Source organism: Magnolia sinica, chromosome 2 (assembly GCF_029962835.1).
Source record: "Magnolia sinica isolate HGM2019 chromosome 2, MsV1, whole genome shotgun sequence".
Classification (NCBI taxonomy): Eukaryota; Viridiplantae; Streptophyta; class Magnoliopsida; order Magnoliales; family Magnoliaceae; genus Magnolia; species Magnolia sinica.
In genome coordinates this window covers 108,621,882-108,626,075 of record NC_080574.1, presented here as the reverse complement: position 1 = coordinate 108,626,075, position 4,194 = coordinate 108,621,882, and positions in this window count along the sequence as shown.

The window sequence follows — 4,194 nt, the reverse complement described above, 5'->3', positions numbered from 1 at the left end:
TGTTAATGTAGTGGAAATCGTCATCATCCTCTAACCGTCTGCCTATGTTGAAAAAGATATTCATTTCTAATGTCATCTTACCGAAAGACATACTCATAACACCATTCCTGCAATTGATAATTGCATTTGAGGTGGTAAGGAATGGACGATCAAGAATGTCGGGAATCTGAGTGCTCATGTTACTGATGGGTTTGATATCCAAGACGATAAAATCTACAGGGTAGTAGAATCTGTCAACCTGGACCAACACATCCTCAATTATCCCTCTTAGTACACAAACAGAGCGATTAGCAAGTTGTAATGTAGTTAGGGTGGGTTTTAATTCACCCAATTCTAACTATTTGTACACCGAGTAGGGAATCAAATTGACGTTCGCTCCTAAGTCAAGAAGTGTGTGCTCAATTCAATAGTTCCTGATTACACATGATATAGTTGGGCTACTAGGATCCTTGAATTTCTGCGGCACATCTTACTTTAGGATGACACTCACTTTCTCAATCAAGAAGATTTTCTTTTGAATATTTTACTGTCTTTTGGTCATGCATAAGTCTTTTAGGAATTTGGCATATGAAGGTATTTGTTTCATGTTCACACCCCAAGTATAGGGTTGTGATGTAGTAATAATCTCGGTAACACCGAGGTCGAATCCATAGGGATTGAACCTTGTACGTAATCTGAAAGTAACCAGAACTAGAACTAGAATATGATGAAATCTAAATAAGGAGAATTTAAGGGAATAATAGTGAATTATTAAACTAAAACTTGTGAAAATCAAAGGTAGAAAACTAGGGTGTCAAGGATCCACTTATAGAGCTCAGGGAGATATATGCTTGATTCATGAACTCAACTGGACTTCAAGTCCCATCTTCATCCAGTTGGAAGATATAACATGAAAATCGAATTTGAACTTCTTTTGATCTAGTTTTTAAGAGATAAGAAGGATGTAAATTAGAATGGAATCCATCACAAAACCATGCCCATGAGACAAAGTAAACAACAGAATCAAACCAATCCACAGCTAATCTGAGAGATGTATGAATGTTAGGAAGGATTCAATCATCCAACCATGTCCAAGGGATGATGGTGAACAACAGGGCCTCCTAACTGTATAATCACAATAATGAAAAGGAAATACTCAATGCCATCACAGATCTATTGTAATATTAGTCACAACAAACCATTAAAAACTAAAGGCATTCCTTAAAATCAAACTAGGATCAATATCAGTTCAAACATGAATCAAAGCCGTAAATATCTTCCCATCAAGCCACAAGCTTCACCTCTTAGCCCTAGCTAAGAGGTTTAGCCAACCATGATTGGGCTAGATCTCTAAAATTCAAGAAAAACAGTAAAAAGAAAAAAATAAAAAAAATCTAAACTAATATCTCTCTCTCTCTCTCTCTCTCTCTCTTGCACTCACGTCCACAATCGAATTGGATGCCCCTCTCTCTTTCTCCTCTTTATTTTATAGCAGGGAAGGGGCGGTGGTGAGCTGTCAGTGGAGAACCGACTCCACACCTGATGTAATAGGCGGTGAGGAACTTCCGGTTGCGTGTGTAAGGCTTCCGCACCGAGAAATCAAGCATGTACTTCCTTTCTTCCCTCACTTTCTGTCAAAAAGGATAACGTCACCTAGGATGTTTTTGAAAGACCTATAAGATGGACGGTCTGGATTAACATTTTGATTAACACCGAGATCACACAACAGATTGGAATGTCCAGTTCTTTCCAAACTCTGTTACATGCGTAACATATGCAAAAGCTCCAATTCTGCGATAGTTGGTGGGCCCACGATTAAGATTTCTAGAGGAACCCATTCCTTTCATAGGTTCTCCTTGAATTTCTAGTATGAGAGAGTATAATATGGATCATAGGTTCCTTCCCTTCTTCTTGAGTATTCTTGAGTATTATAGTTGGTGGGCCTGCAAACTCTTTCTTAGAGCCGTCTACCAGACAGTAAGACCGAGGTCGAATCCATAAGGACTGAACCATGTACGTAATCTGAAAGTAACTAGAACTAGAACTAGGCGAAGATGTAATATAAACCAAAGGATTTTTATGAGAATAAGGATGAATTACTTAACTAAATTTTGTGAAATTCAAAAGTAGGAAACTAGGGTTTCAGAGGATCCACTTGTATAGATTAGGGGGATCTTATGCTTTATTCCAGAACACATCTGGACCCAGAGTCCTATCTTCATCCAAATGGAAGATATAATATCAACTATGAACTTCCTTTGATCCAGTTTTCAAGAGATGAGATGTATGAGAATTAGACTTGATTCCATCACAAAACCATGTCAAGGAGACAAAGTAAACAACATAATTTAACCAATCCACATCCAATCTGAGAGTTATAAACATATGGAAGGATTCCATCATCCAGCCATGCCCATGAGACAATGGTGAACAACAGGGTCCCTACAATCATAACATCCATACATGCATAGAAAATGCCAGAAGATATCGTACATCTATTGTAATTTAAGTCACAACAAACCGTTAAAAACTAAAGGCATTCCATATAATCAAACTAGAATTAAAATCAATTCATGAAACAAAAGGCAAAAACAAAAAGTCTCCCATCACACTACAAGCTTCACCTCTTAGCCCTAGTAAGAGGCTTAGCCAACCATACTCATGATCAAGTCAGTTCTCTTAAAGGAAAGATCTAAATAAAACCATAAAGGAAAGGAAAAGAATACTCAAGAAGAAGGGAAGGAACTCCCTAGCCGTAGGCCCAGACCTCTCTCTTTCTCTCTCTTTTTCTTCATGTGTGCAAGGATGCCCTTCTCACATTCCTTTCTTTCTCTTTTTATAGCTAGAGTAGGTCGGTGGAATGGTTGTTTACGCACTGCAGTGTGTGTAGCTTTTATGCATATTACGCAGCAGAGAAACGCAAACTCCTTATCCAAGATCTAATTATGTTCCATGGTTGGGATAAAGAACCCCTTATGAATATTTTGGATGGTCCAGATCATCAATACGACTGTGATCGGCATCACAGAACGGCCCACGGAGGGCCGGACGTGCGAATGCACGTTCCTGCGGAAAATAGGATACGTTGAGATGCTTAGTGGGCCCCACATTGGTGTTTTCAAAGAAATCTGACCCATTCATTGGATTACTAGTGAAATTTAAGTTAGGAAAGAGTGATTTTTATCGGGTTTTAGTGCGGTCCACTGTATAAAATCAACTCGTTGTTCATCCTCTGTTTTTTGACGATCCATGTGTGCATGTATGCACGGGGCCAAATGGCCACCTAGGTGAGGGTCAAGCCCCCCCTCTAGATCGAATGGACGATCCAGATCATCGAAATTCATTATGGGTGGGCCCCACTACTGAAAAACGGATGGACAGTGTAGAGACGCTGTGAGTTCTTGCGCAGAGGAGAGAGAGGAGCTAGGTCAGCGGTCTGTTGACCGCCTGACTCGTTTGGTGCGGGTACAGCACATGTGTGCCCCATGTACGTGGGATGTACATGTGGGGTCCACTGTGATTTTTATAAGAAATTCACTTGGTCCATCCATTTTTTCTCCATATTTAAGGGGTCGATACCAAATTTAAAGCATATCCAGATATCAGGTGGGCGCCAAAGCAGGATTTTAGGAGCTGATCTATCAGTTGGGCCACTTTCACAAGGATCCAATGGTTGAAATTTTACTTGTATGGTTAATTTATGGTCCTCAGGCCATATATAAAGTTTTGAGCCGAACGGATGGTGGAAACCCTATGATCTTGCATTCTGCCTGACTTTCAGGCCCGTTTAACGTGAGTGGCTCGATTCTCTCGGATATCTGGCATATAAATTATTCGATCTCGCTCTCCTAGGATCCGTCCCTTTCCTTGGTGATTCTGAAGCATCAAATCCATACATTTAGTATCTTTTTTCAGTCCAAGCTCCTAAATTCACCTTGTAGCACAAACACGATTAAAATAGAGTGTTAAACATTATCATGTTCATAAAATCAGGTAATAACTAGGGTCTAATATGTAATATTTGACCCTCAACACAATCCCCAACCGGCATTTTGCTAGTCCCAAGCAAAGTATGCGAAAAATAATTTAAGAATTACGGGACAATTCCTATAAAACCGAGTGATTTTTGAAAAACAATCAAGTTAATAGAATTCTAAGATTCATGAATGGTGGGCATTAATTTCTACTAGACTCAAGCGCACGGTAAACTTCATA